Source organism: Peromyscus californicus, unplaced genomic scaffold, assembly GCF_007827085.1.
Source record: "Peromyscus californicus insignis strain IS unplaced genomic scaffold, ASM782708v3 Scaffold_8__1_contigs__length_139910024, whole genome shotgun sequence".
NCBI classification, from domain to species: Eukaryota; Metazoa; Chordata; class Mammalia; order Rodentia; family Cricetidae; genus Peromyscus; species Peromyscus californicus.
The window spans coordinates 68,026,674-68,047,184 of record NW_026294606.1 but is presented as its reverse complement, the minus strand read 5'-3'; the positions used below and the strand labels follow the sequence as shown (position 1 = coordinate 68,047,184).

At 40.9% G+C, this 20,511-nt stretch overlaps 1 protein-coding gene and 1 non-coding gene across 5 annotated transcripts in view; both read right to left on the bottom strand.

Moving 5' to 3' along the window:
- Positions 1-20,511, bottom strand: part of Cacnb2 (calcium voltage-gated channel auxiliary subunit beta 2) — a 434,620-nt gene that overhangs the window by 406,958 nt on the left and 7,151 nt on the right. The window lies entirely within an intron of this gene.
- Positions 8,770-8,933, bottom strand: LOC128104871 (U1 spliceosomal RNA). The gene has a single exon (XR_008216162.1). It is a non-coding gene; the product is annotated as a U1 spliceosomal RNA (small nuclear RNA).

Below are 20,511 nucleotides of genomic sequence, written 5' to 3'. Positions count from 1 at the left end.
CTGATCCCATGACAGCTGATACTGTTTTGCAATATGTGAATTTTAGAAACAATTTCCATTTGTGAACTCAGTGTTACTGACTTGGACTCACTAAACAGAAATGATACTTCAGTCACAACCTCATTGAGCCTCCCATTCTAGTATAAGATGCCTAATGTTTATGCAAGAAAGGATCACTCTGCTTTGGGAAGCAAATCTCAACCTGTTCTAGTGGTCTCATATATGCCTAATATCTATGGTCAAAGGTCAAAGCCAATATGGATTATATTTAGGTTGACTCCCTGCCACCTAGAACTCTCTTGTGCTTTTGTGAATCATTTAATTCTAGTGAGAAGTCACATGCAAAACAGACAAACATACTGACATTCCTGATAAAGGTGAGAGTGTTTTAGTGAAGTGAGTAATCCTCCCAGATAGAGAGACTTGGTGCTCAGTGACTAAGAACAGGAAAGTAAGGAATGTCACCTTCTGGGAGTTTCTCTATGAGGCTGGTGCACAGAGAAAAATCACCTCTAAGAATCTGATGAACTTCCTGGACATGGAAATCAGACTAAATTTATCTAAAGTTAAAAAAAAAAAATCTGTCACCTAGAAATGACGGGAGCAAGGAGGTGCTTAGCTGCAGGAACTGTGACTGTGGAGAGTCACAGGCTGTGTTCACACCTATTCCAGGAAAGACTATCCAAGTTCATGTTTACTCCCATATTGGATTGTAAATGAATGATCTCTTTTGGCCATTTTGTTTTTCTCATTTTTTAATTTTAGATAGACTTTATCTTTAGAAACTTATGACAAAATTGAGGCAATGAAAAACTAGAGTAAAATATCTGTGCTGATAAGCCTTTTACTTAACAGAAGGTTATGGAACACAAAATGAGCTTTGCAAGATCACATCTTGATCCTCATAAACTCAAGCAAAGTAAAAGCAATTTTTTTAAAAAAAATCCTCTTTATTACCTTTAATGTGTAAGTATGTGCACATAAGGGGAGGTGCCAGTAAAGACTCTATATAGACACTCTATAACTGATGTGGTTGCTAGAAATAGAACTTGCATCCTCAGGAGGTCTTCTGGAGTAGTGCACATTCTTAACCACTGAGCCATCTTGTCTAGCCCAAAGTAAACACCATTTGAAGTGCTTCAGACTTCCGTTTTGAAAGCTGTGTGACCCAAGAAAAATCAGTCTTTCCAGGCTTCAGTTTTCCAGCTGAAATGCTGGTATTGCCCATGGGGGTGCATGTAGACACGTGATCAAAGGACTTCCTTAACATTCTGATAAAGCTTTATCATATGCTAGATCATCTTAGCTTTAGAAATCAGGGCACTGAAACAATGTGTAAAGTTTTGTAAAGAAAAAGGAAACTCTCTCCGAAGTTTTCCTCCCCCAATCAGGAGCCTTCACAGGTCAGCACTGGCCCAGCTTTCCCACAGAAACAGACTAAAAAGACTCACAAAGAATGTTGAGGAGAAGGACACAGGAAACCCAAACACTGAGTGTTCCTAGCCTTGCCTGGGAATCCTTTTAAAACGCTACCTTCTCATGGACATTCTGGAAATTCTTCTCCTAGCCTCAGCTTTCGGATGCCACTCAACAAAACAGCCATGTGTTTACAGATGGTGCTATGACAAGAAGAGGAATGTTAGCAGAGCTGCCACATGATGCTACAGAAGTCAAAGCTCCAGAAATCGTCAGGGACAAAAAATTTCAGAGCTGAGTCATCTTGCTCATCAGGAGAGAGTCTTATCCCCAGCAAGAGGCTGTACCGTGGGCAGAAGTCAAATGGATGACTTGTGGGGGTGACAGAGTCTTCAGACTGAGCCTACCACCAAAGATAGAAATTCAGGGTTCTCCTGAATTGAAGAGTTGGAACAGAGGCAGCAAGTATCCTCCAGTAATTTGTGATTCTTTTGTCTAGATCAATGGTTCTCAATCTTCTTAATGCTGTGATCCTTTAGCACAGTTCCCCATGTTCTGATTACCTCCATCCCATAAAATTATTTTCATTGGTACTTCATAACTGTAGTTTTGCTACTGTTATGAATTATAGTATAAATATCTAATATGCAGGATAGTCTTAGATGACTCCTGTGAAAAGGTCATTTGACCCCACAGGTTGAGAACCACTAGTCTAGACACTTAAAAGTCAGAATACCAACAGCCCAACCTCCTTGTCAGTAAGTTATCAATAATCAATGGAAGCATTATTGACCAATCACGATGATTTTGCCATAGCCAAGAGATAAAGATTAAAAATGAAACGAAGTCTGTTGCCACTGTATTCATTCATTCATGTATTAATTACGGGATACAAAGCTATTTCTAAAAAATAAGACATCCAAGTCCCTGAACCATTATTCTTATCATATCCCTAACAAAAAGTATTGTTTGCTAATCTCAGTGCCTTAGTCTTCAGACAGCTATAGCAAATAACCTGAGACCAGAGGAAATATAACACCTGAGACTGGCCACTTGCATCTCCAGAGACTGGGAAGTCGGCTCAAGGCTTCAACAGGTGCAGTCTCTGTTAAGGGCTGCTCTTTGCTGGTAAGGGGATAGATCTTCAAGTTCTGTGTCTTCTCACAACAGAAAAGAAAAAACTTCATTCTCTCATGTCCTTTTATGAGGGCCTTAACCCCATGCTACAGGCCTTAGAGCTTCATATTGTTGTCCTGGAGGATTAAGTTTCATCATGAATTTAAGAGACAATGTAAACACTCCAACTGTAACGCTCATTTTCCCTTTCTCTAAAATTCCTTTTCAAGGACTCAGATCTAGCTCATTCTTTTGAGCTGGCCAAATAGGGAAATAGAAATAACAGTGAACAATAACCAAAATGCCAAGTTCTATGTGTTATCTTATCTCCTTTATCCATCAACAATCCTTCAAGATTAGCACTTTCATTTAGTATCTTATGTGGGAGAAATCTCAGGCAAATAAAGACATTTTATTGCAGTTTGAGGAGTCAGAGCAAGGATGAAAAGACAGGTCTGTTTGATTTCACACTTAACTATTTTTACCAGGCCACAGAGACACTTCTGATTCTTGTCTCCATGCTCAATATCCCTCTAGTAAGGGCCTGTGAGATTATTACTGCATAACTGTTACTTGTCTTGTCATTGTGGTCAAGTACCTGAGAAGAGTCAACCTAAGGAAGGCAGGCTCTGTTTTGACTTATATTTTAAGGGATGTAGCCCATCATGGTGACAGGAAGAATAAAAGGCCAAGTATTCACATCCTCACAGACCAGGAAGTAGAAAGATGGGGCTGGAACCAGGGCCAGGCTAAAAGTCACTTGGCAGTCATTACACATCTGTATGATTTTCAGTTTTATAAACAAGGACAATTTATATCACTGTTAATTTTCTATTCACAGAGTTGTAAAAAGTTATTTTTAAATGGAGGAGGACTAGAGAGGTGGCTCAGTAGTTAAGAGCACTGGCTGCTCATCCAGAGGACCTGGGTTCAATTCCCAACACCATATGGCAGCTCACAACCATCTGTAGCTCTATTTCTAGGGATCCAACATCATCTTCTGGTCACTGTAGGCACCAGGCCCGTAGACCTATATGCAAGCAAAATATCCATATCCATGAAAAGAAAAGGAAGCAGGTCCAGAAGACACAACTCAGTAAAGTTTTGATCTCACCAGCCTGGTAAAATGAATTCAGACCACAAGACCCCAACTAAAAGCTGAACATAGTAGTACACACTTCTGTTAGCCCAGCACTCCTACAGGGAGATGGGAGAGTGAAACAGGAGAACCCCAGAAGCTCATGGTCATATATGTCATAGCCTAATATACACAGCCATAAAGAAGACCTTGTCTCAAACAAAGTGGATGGAAAACTTACACCCAAAGTTGTCCTTTTATCTGCCCATGTACACTTTGGTACTAATATGCCTGTACTACACACACACACACACACACACACACACACACACACACACACACACACTCAAAAGTGGAAACAACAAAGAATATTGGATACTCAGAAACATCCAGTAAAGTGTTAATTTCATTAATTTCTATGGGTAATTTTTCTCCTATATTTTCCAAATATTCAAATGTTATTTTAATCTATTTTATTCATTTTAGGATTAAATAATAGATGGCATTGTATAGGTACACAACAAAACAAAGCTAGAAACAACTTAGAATTTGATTTTGAGCATCATTTTGCTTGGAATTTCCCAGTCCTCTGTAGCCAAGCCCTGTTCCCATAGATCCACAGAGTCTTCCTAGGAAGGACATCTCCAGCCACCTCCACTGATTTCCTTAACCACACATTTTCCTTCTCTTCTCTAACAGGAGGTGAATCTCACACTCCTTTACATCAAGGTTAATACTGAAATTCGTTAATCACATCTAAAGGGCTAGTGGGTATTTTCCACATAAAGAGTGTGTTTCTGTATGAGCAGTGTGCTATCTTGCTAGGGATGTCTCTACAAAGCTGTCTTTCATAGGAAAAGCTTCTTCCATTTACTCAGGCATTCAGGCTCTTTGGAAATTCTTAGCCCTTGACACACAGTGAGTTGTCAATAAATTCATGATCTTTGGGAGCTTAGATAAACAGAAACTAGAAGCCAACCTTCCTTCCTTCCTTCCTTCCTCCCTCTCTCCCTCCTTTCCTTCCCACCATCTCCCCTTTCTCTCTTCTCCATCCCCCATCAGACCTTCATCTTTGCGTGTTTCTCACCTAATTTCTGATTCCCTCTCTACATCATGAGCTGTGTATTTAGCTTGTACCCAAGGGAAGTCGCAAAGTGAGGAAAGAGCTCATTTCCTACTATCCCAAGCCCATTTCAACGGTCTGTCTTCTCTCCCTAGCCCACTAGTAAGGAAGGTGAGACGTGTAAAACTTGCCTGGTAATTGAGATCATTTCAATCAGAAAACTAAAATGAAATTCAGTCATAATGTTTCTTGATTTCCATATTTACATATTTGATATAATCCCAGAATGTAGTAAGCTAAACTCTCCAACTGTGGCACCAGAAGTTAAGCTGTCTATTAGAAAAATGACATTCACTCATGAAATGAAAATTTATTTACAAGATAATTGCAACAAATACAAAAACACTTTTGATAGGAAAGCCAATTCAAAGAATGGCAAAGGAAGAAGCACCAGGAACCAAGGACTGCCCCTAGGTATTAGTTTTTTGGTGTGTGTGTGTGTGTGTGTGTGTGTGTGTGTGTGTGTGTGTGTGTATTAGAGGTGGGTTTACATATATACACATGCATGTGGAAGCCAGAAGACAACTTCAGATATTGCTCCTTAGGATCAAACTACTTTGATTTTTAAGACAGAGACTCTCACTAGGACCTGGGTGATCACCAATTAGCATTTAGCATTGTCTGGCTGGCCAATGAACTTCAGGGATCCACCTGTCCCTGCCTCCAAGTGCTGGGACTATATGTGCTCATCCCACATCTGACTTTCTATGTAGATTCTGGGGTCTTCACACTTAGGGACAGCTATCTTCTCTGGTCCTTTTTTTTTCTTTACATTGGAAATTCTACTATCTGTGGAAGGGACAGACAGAAATATTACACATATAGAGTGAAGCTGCAGAAATACATCTGTATAGATTATTTAAGTGGCAGCACGATATTGCAACTTGGACAACAGATGCCTTCTATAAAGTCTGCAGCTGGTATTTGTCCATCCATGGTCTGTGACTTGTTGCTAAACTCTAGTGGGTTCAACAGATTTTAATGAACATTCTGAAAGAACACAAGAAAAGGAGTACCCTATCACACATACTTATTTCCTACAACTATTTTAGGGAGAATGCTTAGCTTCAACTTGAGGATGGTGTGATGGTTTGAATAAAAATGGCCCCCACAGATCCACAGGGAGTGGCGTTATTAGGAAGTGTGACCTTGTTGCAGTGTGGCTTTGCTGGAGGAAGTTCATCACTAGAGGTTGGACTTTGAAGTCTCAAAAGCTCAAACCAGGCCTAGTGGCTCATGGAAGACAGTAGTGCTGAGGATGATTTAAATTGTGAGGGGCTGGTTTCAGAGGAGAAGAATATTTATATGTGACCTACAGACTGTTCTTACAATATTTTGGCAAAAAAAAAAAATGTGGCTGGATTTTGCTCTTGTCTGAAAAGTCTTCCTGAGACTAAATTGGAGAGTTTTAGATTAGTTATGTTGGTAGAGGAAATTTCAAAACAGCCTAGTGTGGACTCTGTCCTGTGGTTATTAGTGTTCACTCTTATGAAGACCTATAATGAAAAGGAGCAAGCTGAGGAAGGAAAAATACAAAATGTATAGTTCAAGGAGAAAAGAGGCACCAGGAAGTGGAATGGAGCTAAATCCCGAATTCAAGAAGATAAACAGATTAAGAAAAAGTCTGATGTTGAATAGAATAAAGGGTGTGGTGACCTCAGGACAAGACCCTACTCAACTAAGCATCCAACTTGTGAAAAGAAATTAAAGAAAAGCTTAGGGCCATGTGGGGTGGTATACACCTTTAATCCCAGCACTCAGAAGGCAGAGGCTGGTGGATCTCTGAGTTCAAGGTCAGCCTGGTCTACAGAGTAAGTTCCAGGACAGCCAAGCTTAGGCAGTGAAGGAAGTCACTAAAAAAAGAAAGCTGATGAAGATGTAATTGAATGGGGGTCCATGTTCCAGCCCCTGGAAGCCTCAGAACTTGGCAGCTTTAGCCACATTGTTCTAGCTTTAGAGTCAGGAATAGAAGAATGGGGTTAAGGAATCTCCCTCTGTAAATAAGGAAAGCTGCTGAGTGTAAAGGGTGTCCTTGAAGGGAGGCTTAGAGAGACTATTGTGTGAAGCTGTGAAGGTGAAACCTGGAGACTCTAAAATGTTGGAGATGCCAGAGTCATGGGATACCTGCTGAGGAGAGCTGCTATAGAGAGTGGAACCAGCCCAAGAGAAAGAAGTGTGTTGCAGTCAACAAAACTGAAAGGACTTGGAGATCTGAAGAGTATTTTGACATCAGACATGGAGATGCACAGTTTGGAGTTTGCCCAGCTAGGTTTTTGTCTTGTTTTGGTCCAGTATTTCCTCACTATGTTCCCTTTCTTCTCTTTTGGAAAACTAATGTATAGCCCATGCCACTATATATTAGAAGTATGTGTTCTGCTTTTTAATTTTGATTTTATAGGGGACTACAGTTAAGAGTAGTGAGTCTCAGAAGAGACTTTGAACTTTGACCTTTTAAACAGTGCAGATACTGTGATAGCCTATGGGGACTTTTGAAGTTGGACTAAATGCATTTTGCATTATAATATGGCTACAAGCCTATGGGGGCCAGGAAATGGAATGTGGTGGTTTGAATAAAAATGGCCTCCATAGATCCATAGGGAATAGCACTATTAGGAGGTGTGGCCTTGTTGGAGAAGGTGTGGCTTTGCTGGAGGAAGTTCATCACTAAGGGGTGGGCTTTGAGGTCTCAGAAGCTCAAACCAGGTCCTAGTAGCTCACAGTCACTTCCTGCTGCCTGCCAGTCTGGATTTAGTTTATTGATACAAATTTAAAGTTAATTTTATTATACTGTATATATATTTCTACTCTTATTTAAGATATTATATTTATGCAACTCATTAAAATTATAATGTATAATTAAGAAATACAGATTAATAATCATTTATGATAATCAAACTTATAGTCATATTAGTTAAATTTTTTAGATATACAAAGATATATTTTAATTAGCTAAATGATCTTCAAACACTTCAAAGGCCTACATAATATGGCATTTTTAAATGTTTTAAAAACTTAAGACTTTTCTGGACAGTGAGACACATCTGCTCCTTGACAATACCAATTACTTCAAAGAGGATGATGGGTATTGAAGAAACTCCATATGGAGTTTGCTTTCTTTATGGCAAAAATATCCATTTGGGCAAGAAACTGCCCTTGCCTAGACTGCTTGATAAAATGTTTTATAAACTGAACATATAGGACCCATAGGAAAATGACCACTGAATTTGCCAAAACAAGGCAAAATGGCCTCCAGGTTCATGCTTCGCAGAGGAGACTGCCAGACATTTTACAGGACACAGGGAAAAGTGACTGAGAGACACTAGGCCTATGGGCTGAAGATGGATGCCCCAACATTGAAGAGGAACTTTGGGTGACTATCCAGGCAGCCAGATGTCTCTGTCATTCTAGATTTTTGGAAGTTGCTTACAATACACTTCCTGTTTACTTAGGTAATATTATATCCTTCTGGGGTCTTTCATGGAGTTGAAGACTAGATAGTTATAATTATAGCTTTCAATAATCATGATAAAAGATAAATTAGATATAAAACTTTAGACACAAAAATAGGATAGATGATAGAATATTTTCTAATTTTTCCAAATATAGACTAGATATTGTAACTATAATTCTTACTTGATAACTGCTTTGTTATATATAATTTTACTATGTTAAAGTTAAAACCTTCCTTTTTGATTAGACAGAAAAGGGGAAGTGCTGTGGGATGTCTTTCTGCACTCTGTGAATATATGCTGTTCCCATTGGTTAGTAAATAAAGCTGCACTGGTCTATGGCAGGGCAGGATGGAGCCAAGTGGGAAAATCCAAGAGAGATAATAAGAGGAGAAAGGAGAGTGGGAGAGATGCCGAATTGCCATCCAAGGAGCAACATGTAATGGGATGTTTACATGTAATGTAAAGCCACACAACACATGGCGATACATAGATTAATAGAAATGGGTTAATTTAAGAGGAAAGAGCTAGCTAGCAAGAAGCCTAGCATAGGCCATATAGTTGGTAATTTTTTTTTTCTTTTTTTACAGGGGAGAGCGCGAACGCAGTCCCCCACTACCACAAATTATGCAGTCGAGTTTCCCGCATTTGGGGAAATCGCAGGGGTCAGCACATCCGGAGTGCAATGGATAAGCCTCGCCCTGGGAAAACCACCTTCGTGATCATGGTATCTCCCCTGCCAGGTAAGTGATTATTTTATAAGTGGCTATGGGACCGTGGAGCCACATGGGACCAAAGAAACTTCCAACTACAGGGGTGGCTCTGTCAGTGGTGGTAGTACAAGCTGGCAACTTGCTCACATCTTTATGCACCAAGAAGCCAAAAGAGCTTAGTCTAAAAGCTGGGTTAGATACAGCACTCAAGGAATGCCCCCAAGCAACCTACTTCCTCCAGCTGGGCCCTGCTTCCCCCACAGCTCCATAACCTCACAAAACAGCACCATCAACTAGGAATCAGGTGTTCAAACACATGACCCTGTGAGACACAAATCACATTCAGACTATAATGTCATCATCATCCAAGCCTTGGTAGAATTAAAATGAATTGCCACAGCAATGTCTCTGTAAGTTCCACAACTGAACACCTATCAGTCACCAGCATCTCTTCACCACATACACACCATCTACCTTATATAGATGCACCATCCTCAAGTCAGCAGATACATCTCATTCCAGCCCCTCTGCTTTTGTCTGACTCTTCATGTTACATGTCAAAGCCCTAGATTGGGCTAGACCAGCCCTCACACAGGTCATCTTCTTTGAATTCCTATAGTACTTAAGGCTCCCTTCTAGTGTCTGTATGTTCTTGGTTAAATGATACCTTTGTGAAAAGGACTGAGTTTTAGGACTTGGCATACAGTATGGACTTTCCAGAATATGGCACAGAGTTTAGCTCAGAGCAGGTAATCCGTGCATACTGATTGGCTGCTTCATTGTAGGGAGACTATTAACACAAGATGAGAAGCTTTTAATAGCAAATAAAAAGCTTTGTATGCAATATAAAGAGGAGGCAAAATAGAAACAGAAACTTGAGAGGACCCTTTAGGACTGGGCAAATGCAGTGTATGAAAATAACTTTGGAAAGATGGATTCAGCACTCAGGGACAATAGAAATCACTCTAGGAAATTCTTCTTCCTATCTCTGCTTCTCAGACATGGAGTTGAGACTCCCCAGTGAATTTGCACTTCAGGAGACCCACTGGACCCTCACAGCTCTCTCAGTGAGTATGGGTAGGTCCTAGCAATAAATGACTTTTAAAGTTTGGTCTTCATTCATGTATAGACCTCAGATTGAATGACACAGAACATCAGTGTCTCAGTTACTTTTAAGTTGCTGTGGTAAAACACTCTGACCAAAGCAACTGAAGTAAATAGAGTTTATTTTAGGCTCACAGTTCAAGGGTAGAGTCCACTGTGGCAGGGAAGTCACAGTGGCAGGAGCCCAAGGGACCTGGTCACTTTGTATCTGCAGTTAAGAAACAGAGAGTGATAGATCCCCTGTCCAGGGACTAGTACTGCCCTCAGTAGGTAGGACTTCTCACTTCAGTGAACACAATCAAGAACCCCACCCCCAGTCATGCCCACCATGCCCATGTATTACTAATTCAACTAGGTCTGGGTCAGGTTGGACACAGACCCAACATATAGTATGAACAGATGACAAGAGAAGCAGGCAGATCCAGATGTGCTTATCAGCTCCATCTCCTGGCAGAAAGTCCTCAACTGCCTACTGTATGGAGATCCATGCCAGAGTGATGGAGTTCAAGTCTGCTTAGAAGAGAGTAAATGGGAAAAATAAAGAAAGAACAATTCAGAAAGCAAGGCAAAAACATACCCAGGAAATGGGAGAGGGCACCCTTGGCAAGGGTCTCAGAGCTATGTTCATGTGACCCTGATGTACGTTTCCATGCTTATTGGCTAGGGGACATTCAAGAAATTCTAATTCTCCTGATTACAGATGTCTTCATGTGGGAACTCTGTAATTTGCCAAATGTCAGAAGACATGTGACTGCTCTCATCCTACCCGACCTCCCATCTCTTGTGTAGACTCAGTGAGTTTTTCTTCCAATATAAGTGTAGTCTTTATCCTTTACCCAACCCACAGTCATATCACTTACCTGATCAGAGAGCTACTATAAAGTTTCTCCATAAATTTCTTTTCTGAACTTTCAAAACATACTGGCTTTACAATATTACTTTAAAATACCATGATGTTTCTTCTTGTAACCTCAAAAGGATTATCTCTTCTATAATATGGATCTCTAGTGATCTCTCTCTCTCTCCCTTCCTCCCTTCCTCCCTCCCTCCCCATCCCTTTCTTCCTCTCTCCCCTTCCTTTCTTTTCCTCATTTCCTCTTCCATTCTTTTCTCTCTCCTCCAAATCCTTCCACTTTGCAAGCTCTGCTAGGAGCTAGCAGAACAAGCCAACAAAACTTCAGCATTTCCTCAAGGAGTTTATGAGCTATCTATTCTTGAAAAACAAAGCTTTCCCTTGTCTTATTATATTCTTTGATCATCGTTAATATCAAGGACGCACTGGCTTCCCTCCCATATCTCCTCATGTTGCCCATAAACCTAAAGCAAAGCACTGAGTGATAATAGAACACTGTTGAATTCTGTCCATCTTTAAAGGAAGATGAAAGTGAGGAGGATCAATTCAGCTCTCATGTTGGATTTTAATGAAGTTTTATTCTGCCCCACACAACTTGAAGCATTCCCAAACCCCTAATCCAGTTTGAAATCAGTATATGCCCCAAGTCAGAATCCTATCATTTAGGGCCACTTACATTACAGGAACTTAAACACAACTGCTCCTTTCTGCATAAAGCCTTTGTTCTAGCTGCTCTGTAATTTCTACAGCTATTACACTCTGTGAAGGCCACCCCAAATACAGCCTGGCTGGAGCTAATGATTAAAGGCAACAGACACGGAGAGTAGGTACAGAAAGACTAGCACGTTCTGAAATACTTCAAGATCGGGCTGCCAAGCAAAGCACCCCCGTCTCTTCTAAAAGGAGGATGGCCTTTTATCTCTTGGTACTCGGAGTCTGTTCAAACAGGAAGCTTTGAATTCTGAGTTGGGCACACTTCCCAGGAGTCCCACATATCTTCCTCTGGCCATGGGCCAGCAAAAGACTTCTCAAGGATGAGGCTGGGCTTGAAGTGTTCTGTGTATCTTGGCTTCCTGCTCAGGGGCTAGCCACCATGTTTTGAGATCTCTTTTCAGTCCATCTGAGATCTCTCTCCTGGAAAGAGTTTTGGCCCATGAACCAGAGCTCAGGGTCCATTCCCCACTTTCCCTTCCTTAATTGTTACTGAAACTTCCTAGGAGGGTAACAGCTGGGGTTCCATATGACAAACTGCCTGGGATAAGTTGTACTACTCTGGTGAAATATTGTCTTTAAAAACAGAGTATAGCCGGGCGGTGGTGGCGCACGCCTTTAATCCCAGCACTTGGGAGGCAGAGCCAGGCGGATCTCTGTGAGTTCGAGGCCAGCCTGGACTACCAAGTGAGTTCCAGGAAAGGCGCAAAGCTACACAGAGAAACCCTGTCTTGAAAAACCAAAAAAAAAAAAAAAACAGAGTATAACCTTCAGACATGATCATCAGACTCTACACTTCAAAACTAATGAGGTACTTCAGTAAAAAATAAATAAATAAACAAATAAATAAAAAATGAAGAACCATGGTCCCACTTAAATGTGACAATCTGCTTACTTTACCAAAAAGATGACATTTGAAAACCTACAATTGTAAAATGAAAAACTGAACGATATTATCTGGTACATAATTAGCATTAAAATCTCAAGACACAGCAGAGAAGCTAGCTCAGTGGGTAAGGGCACTTACCACCCAAACTTACAGCTTGAGTTCAATCCCCAGGCCCCACATGGTATAAGGAAAAAACTCTCATTGGGTACCTTCTGACTTCCACATATGTGCCCTGGCACACCACACACACACACACACACACACACACACACACACACACACACACACACATGCATGCACGCACATAGAAAATAAAATGTTAAAATATTCTCAGTGTACCACCAAATTGCCTTTTATAGCATTTAGAAGATTGCTCACACATCAGAACTGGACTGAGCCACATCAGGAAAGTATTCACTTGCTGTTATTGTCACATTAGACTGTGTCCAAAGACCCACATCCTAAAAGGATTCTCCTCAGTCAGAGAGAGTTCACCTCTGCAATCTCAGATCCAACATTTGGTTGTATCAACTAGTGAGATAATCTTTAAGATTCAGTCTGTGGGAGAAATAGGCAGCAAATAGTTACCATCTACAGATTCAACACCGGCAGAAAACTCAGTTGCTCTGAAGAAAAGGGGGTTATGATGGAAGAGTGGAAATGGAGAAAATAAGATGGAAAGGAGGTTTTGAAAATGGACCATGGAATCAGGAAGACCCAAGATGGAGTTGTTCCAGCATGCAGTTGTTTACCTGTAGCAAATGGGTTGTAGACTCCTTCCAGTGGATTACAGACTAAGGGAAGGAGCATGAGGAGGCACAGGCAGGGAGTGCAGGCATTCCAAGGCAGTGTCAATGCCTTGAGAGGTTCCTAGCCCTGAGTGTGTCTGTCAGCTCTTACCTTATATCATGGAGTCCTTCTTCAAGTCTTAGTGGCAGCCTTAGTGCTTCCTTTAATCCAAGAAGGCGTCATTGGGTGAAGGAGAGTGAAAGGATGAGCCGCCTGGCTCTCTGAGGATGAGATTTCAAGGCGAATGAAGTAAGTGCAGAGCCCTAACAAGGGGCAAGCTTGGCATGATCACAGGACAGAGGAAGGCAAAGCCATGGTGTTAGAAGTCAGCCCAGGGCTCAGAGAGTACGCAACAGAATGGTCAGGCTTGCCTTGTATTAAGATGGGAACACGTGGGGTTTTGAGAAAAGGAGTGTCACACTATGACAGAGTTTTAAAGGATTCTGGCTGCTGCATTGGCAAGCTTTTCGCTGAGAGCCACTCATGGTGAGGAATTGTTGGCTTTATTAAAGCCCAAATCATCTCTCTGTATCTGTGGGCAATGGCATTCTTTAGCAACTCTGAGAATGTATGCTTCAAAAGGAACAAGTCATATACATACTGTATTTGTATATCTATACTTGTATTAGTTGACAAATAAAATATTTAGGAGAATTTAACATCTATCTACCAATTATGAGTAAGTAAAACCTAGTTTTCTGTGATATCAAATTGGCCTGTTCTAAAATCTATTATTAAGAGAAGCATCTGAACTAAAACATTCATTTAGTCATTTTATCAAATATTTATCAATACATATTTCTATTAAGAGTCGAGGATCACAGTGGGAAAATACCTTTATTATGGAGGTGTTCCTATTTTACTCTGAAAATCTGTAATGAGTCTATGAAAGGCAGGTAGCTATACTGTTAAACTTTGGGGAGCTTGAACTATTTCTAAATTATGATAAATATATATGAAATTATTAAAGTGTTTAGAAAGATGCAGGTTTTAAAGAAGATGGAATCAATAGGCTCCCAAGGTTGAGAGACAATTCCAGATGTCAGAGTCATCCCTTCCCTTCTGACTTTGCAAGGAATATGAGGTTAACAGGGATTTTATGTCCGACTGTCACATCAAATCTTCAGTTTTCCTTCTGCTATTGTGGATGAGGGTACCTGCTAAGAGGAAGGAGGGTAAGAATGCTGAAAGAGACAGTGAAGTCGAACTCACCCCAGCTTACAGTGGAAGAATGAGAGTCCCAGGGATCAAGCCAACAAGGGCTTTTTGTGATTTGTCTTGCAGAAGGCGGAAGGAAGGGGAGAATACAAGCTGTGCAGTGATAGCAAGGTTGGGAAGCCGGTCCAGAACCATGAATTATATAAAGTACACATCAGTATTGTATAAAGTACACCCAGTGAAGTACATGGAAGCAGGGGCTGGGTGAAATGGGTATGAAAGGGCTGACATGAAGAAGGGTTTAGGTTTGGCTTAAGAGACACCATGAGGAGAGTAAGGCAGGAGTCCATGTTGGAAGGGCTACTGAGAAGCCATGAGTCAGCAGGACACACAGGTGGTGAGTGAAAATTCCTGAGAAAGCTGGGAAAGGGGAAGTATGTCTGAGAATGCAATGTTTGTGCATAAGATATCATAAAGGAGCGAACTGGAGTGGTACTATAACCAGAGCATCATGATGGGGGTGAAAAACTAAGAATGGGGGTAGAATTCTTGAGAAATTAGAGCTGAGAGCTTAGGGTGTGGGCATAAAATTGGGTACGTTTCGATTGCAAAGGCAGTTGGAATCTCATAGGATTTGTGGGAAAGAGGTTCACATCTGAATCGAGTCTCTTGTAGCTTAAATATATTGTTTGGATTTAGAAATGTAACTAACTGTAATTAATGACTTTCAGTGATGTTCAGTGTACAGTAACAAACTATATAAAAATTTCTTTATGACATGCCCATCCAAGCATTGTGTGCCTCACACCACAGTGGAGGAGAAATCTGAATCAACTTGATGTGACCCTCTATTTGTGTCTGGGCAGTTTTATGTCTCCAAGAGTTTCCTCTGCTTTGTAAAGTGGGAACAGTCCTGCTACTCTAACATGACTGTTGATACTGTCATCTACTACACTGTAGATTCAGTGGATCCTAAGATGACCTGCCTGACCCACTTCTTTCCTTCCTACCTGTGTTTGTCCTTCCCTGTATGCACAAGAGAGCATGGCTATACTGATGAGAGATGCCCCCATCACTGGTATGTGTTGGTCAATCAATGCTCGGATGTGTACTGGACTCAGGTGAAGCCAACATACAGTTCCAACTACTTTGCATTCGGACTAAAATCAGTGCAGTTAGTCTTTTGTGCCTAAAGATTCCTGGAGTGTCATCCAAAAGATATTAGAATGTTAGGAACTGTGGCACTCAGTCATAGAAAGGAGCCAGGAAATTCTCTTTCCCCTGAACAGTAGGGTTAAATTTCTCCATTCAATGACCAAATGCCAAGTGCAAAAGCCAACCACAGAAGATTTCATGTTTCATGCTGTTTTATTTCTTTCAGATATCATCACATAAGAGAAAATAGCCAGACAAAAAGTGATGGCTTGACAGACAGGGAGAAGCTCAGTTGGTGCATGGCTTGCACAAACACAGCCCTGAGTTCAGTCCCAAGCAACAGATAAACAGGGAGTGATCTGCACCTGAGAGATGGAAGCAGGAGGATCAGAAGTTCAAGATCATCCTCAGCTGTAGAGTGAGTGAAAGGCTAGTTTCTGCTACATGAGACTGTGCCCCAAAACTAAATCAAGAGGATTTATTAAACATTAATCTGAGTGTATACATGTCTGTTTGAGGAGAGGGTTGATTACTGAGGCAGAGAGAGAGAGATGATGAGGAAGAGTAGAAAGGTAGGCAAAGTGAAGAGGTAAGAAAACAAGGACTAAAAAATTAGGACATTCTTAAATACTCCAGAATATTCCAGAAGAATGAATAGATCTATACAGGTCCCCAGTCCCTCCTCAGACCAGAACTCACTTCCCACTTCTACCTTCCCTTCAAGTTGAAGCCCCAGGCACTCTTGGGAAGAAGCAATGGCTATATCATGCATCTCATAAGCAGAAGGAAAAGTGAAAAAAAGAAGTTAACTGTGATGATCGGAGCTGAGATACAGCCATGAGGAGCCAGAAAACGGGGGAGGGTGACTGTTCTGAAAAGTGTGCCTTATAATTCAAAAAATTTAGTCACCAGACTTTGAGAGCAGATAATGAGAGTGGGAGGAAGTAGCAAGGAGCAGCCTCGGGGAAGCATTTAATAAAGCTCCAAGTCCTTAAGCTTCAATCACAGTGCTTTTGACAGAATTCCACCCTTACTGAGCTGTCACAAAATCAAAGGACATCTTACAGGATGTGGCACATTGGCCCATGTTGCATTGGGGAGGCAGATATAATTAACACCCAATGGATAGAGGCTTTGAATGCTGGAGACTGTTAAAAACAAAACAAAACCCAAAAAAACCCAAAAAACAAAAACCCAAACAAAACCCACACCACAGGGTATGATTATAGTCAATCCTCATGGAGCTCGTAAAACCATGACTCCATTCTGAAAAATAACCATTTCTTGTCTAAACAGCCTTCATCACACTCTCAAGCATCTTTATCGCTCTAACCACAAATTTAAGGGGAGAAATGCATTGTCCTTAATTGTCTCTGTAGGGGACAGATAAACACAGAAACAAAATGTGGCTCCTCAAACTACCTATCCAAAAGAAGTCACCAGCACACAGATAATTCAATATACAATGCTACGCCTTTTCATCGAAACAGAAGAAAACAAAAATTGTTTGGAGCCCTAAAAATATATCAACAAACCTCTCAAAGTCTGTGGACACAAGTTTGGGGTTTGGAGAGCCCTTTATACATCTTAGAACATAAACTATGACTTGCTGGCATTCTGTAGGATGAACTGGTTAGCTGTGAGCAACAGTAGAGATAGTTACGCGGGTACCCACGGAAATGGTTGGCAGAGGGTGAGGGAGCATGGTCGCAACTGGAAAGACGAGAAGATATGTAGACTTTAAGAGAAGGAAAGAAGCCAGACCGCACATGTCCTCATGGCGCTTGAGGGTGCAGAGGCAAGAGAGAGAACTATCAGTGGTCCTAAGCATTAAGACACACATAGGTTTCAAAAGGCCTAATCATATTGCAGTATGTTTCCATGCACGGATGTTAAAATGAAAGTCTATACAGGAGGGATATTTAGCTCTACTTCATAAGATTTGTCGTCAGAAGACTTGAGCCTCATAAGAACATGGGTTGGGTCTGGAAGCCAATATTTGTTGCCTTCAAAATGGCAGGCAGAGGTGGGAGAGTGAACCAGATACTCCAAAGAATCACGGTGCAGGGCTGGAGTGGGAGCTCAGTAGGTCACATGCTCCTGCCCCATGTCAAAAGCCAGGAGTGGTGACTTGTTTTTGTAATCCCAGAGATGGGAAGGCAGAGCCAGTTGGATCTCTATGGGTACTTGGCCAGCCAGCTTCATCTAGTTGGTGAATTCTGGGCTAGTAAGAGTCCCTGTGTCAACAACCACAACAACAACAACAACAAAAATCAAGTGGGTAGATGACATCTGAGGTTGTCCCTGGCCTCTGTGTCTATACACATACACACAAAAGAAGACTGTGGAGACTGAAAGATCCAGGCTGGGGGGCAGGGAACACAATGGCACTAGATAAAAAGTAATTGTGGAAATCCATTTATAAGTAGTACTAGCTCTGAAATGACCTTTGGTTTTAAAAGAGGGGAAGATGAGGTCACAGATAAGATTTTCAGCAGTAATTTCAAGTAATTACTGTATTCTCTGCAAACAGCACAAACAACTTGGCTTTCATAATAAAAGGCCATTTACAACTAGCTGTCCCTTCTCCAAGGGCCACCTACCTGCACAGCTGCCCTGAATACGTGCTGCCATTTGCCACTCCCCCCACACACACATGTGATGGCCCACCCCCAAACACAGAAAGAACTTTAACACAAAAGAGGTTTTTTCTCTGGTGTTCACCACAACTGAGTCAGACTGCGATTAAAGAACAGCACATTTATATGGTTGTCACAGAGGCTAGATTCTTCTGCTGGCACTGAGTAGTCTACAAAAGAATGGAAAATTACCCGTTTATTTCAAAGAGCCATGCTGATTTCCTCGAAATACGTTGCACTTGTGCGTTGCCAGGGGCAACCGATTAATTCACAGAGAACCTGCCTGTGACTGACAGCTTAAGAAAGGTACGTTTATTTGAACCAGATTTGAGATTGGGTATAATGGGTGTGCAGAAAGACATCACGCAGTGTGGAAAGCAATGGCAGATTCTAGATATGTATGCAATTAGTCGACAAAAGCCTATTGCATAAGTTTGAGTTCTTGTGAGAATTTTCATGCCAGCATGGATAACTTCGAAGAAAAAGATTGACCGGAGGCATCGAAATAGCTAAACAAATCCAGCTAATGCATTTTCACTGAGTGAACAGATGTTGCCACATAAAATTCAATCCAAAACATTTTATCAAAAGTCTTTCAGACTAGGTTGTAAGGGAGTTGCACATATAACACAAGTCACAGTCTGTAGGGGACTTCAGAGATGCTCCTAAAGAGTTCCCTTCAACACATTTTATTGTTTCTTGTTTTGTACACTTATTTACTTGGTATTTTGAGACAGGGTCTTGCTATGTAGCACAGGCTGGTCTTGAACTCATGACCTTTCTGTCTCCTGCCATCCAAGTGTTAGGATTACATGTATGCGCTACCATGGCTGGCACCAAACATCAAATCTCATATATTTATATATATGAGTATCTCTAGTGATAAATTACTGGGTATGAGCATAATTTCATTTTCATTGGTTTACTCTCCTTCTGAAGAAAATAAGCAACCGGTAAAACTTTCAAAGACATATTTACAACCAAAGGGATATCTCCAAATGATCTGTTTATTAAGTGTAGCTTCCTGTGAATACTAACTTGCTGGCAAAGTCTGTTGTTTGACAGTAATCACTGTTGAGTCACAGGGCTGCTGAATCGAGATCACATACCAAGTTGGTCAGAAGCCATGGAAAATAACAACAGCACTCGGATTTTTGGTATTGCATTACATCTTTTGCTCAGACAAAACACGTTTTTCCCATTGGGCTCATTTCCCCTTTCTATCACATACACTCTTACACCATGGCCTGTTGGCATGATATTCACTACTTTTGCCTCCCTATCTAAGCCCTAGAAGTGTGAATATTTTGGAGAGCTGTGTGCTATCTATTACTCAAAAGGTGTACACTTGCTGCATACCTGAATGAGAGTCCTTTTAATCTGGATGGTCATCACATATCAATGTCTAGTGTATGTGGGGTATGTGGAAGTCTGCAGAGCACTTGCTTTGCATTTTTAAGGTGCTGGGTTCAAGCCCCAGAACCACCAACAAACATGCAGCAAGAAGTAAACCCTAATAATGCCATCAAAGGGCATCAGATTTTTGTCAACCCCAAATGAAGCCCAATGTGGCATAGGTGTTACTTACAGCTGATTGAATGTCAACCATCAAGACATTCAGGAAGAGTTCTGCACTCTCCCTGTTCTGCACAGAAGTCTAACACAAATCTCTCTCTGTGGCTGTATCTACTGCCCACACCCAGGCCAACATGAGAAACAAAAAAGCAGTTCATGTCAGTGGAGATCTCTGGAGACCACTGGAGTCAATACCAAGAGAAATTTGTAATATGACATATTACCAAGGAAACTTTTATCTTCTGTTAATTCTTCTGGGTGGCTGTCAAATTGTCATTTGTAGACAGAGAGCCCAAGGTCATGGAGGAAGAATCTTTCCTCTTATTATATTTATTACTATTTCTTTTTATATAAAAGAAATCTTTATTCTGACTGTATTTGTTTCCTTATCCTTTATTTTGTCCTTTTATTCAAACATTTCAAAGTCTCAAATAAAAGCAACAAAATTCTTGATCCCATAGAACTCATATGTAAGATTTTTTTTCTTCTCATTAATATCACAATCCCAAATATCCACTCTGTGTATGTATTTCAATCTGTGCTTTGTTTCTTGGTTTGCCACATTCAGAGATTGCAAAACTCACTTTAACTTACATGATTCTTATTAAGTGACACTATCTTGGAGACTTTTTCAGTACAGATTTAGAAAGATAATTTTCCTTTTTGCCAAACTATCCCAAACTCGGATCTTCTTATAGGTATACTGAGACTAGTATCTCAAAAAAAAAAAAAAAAAATGGGTT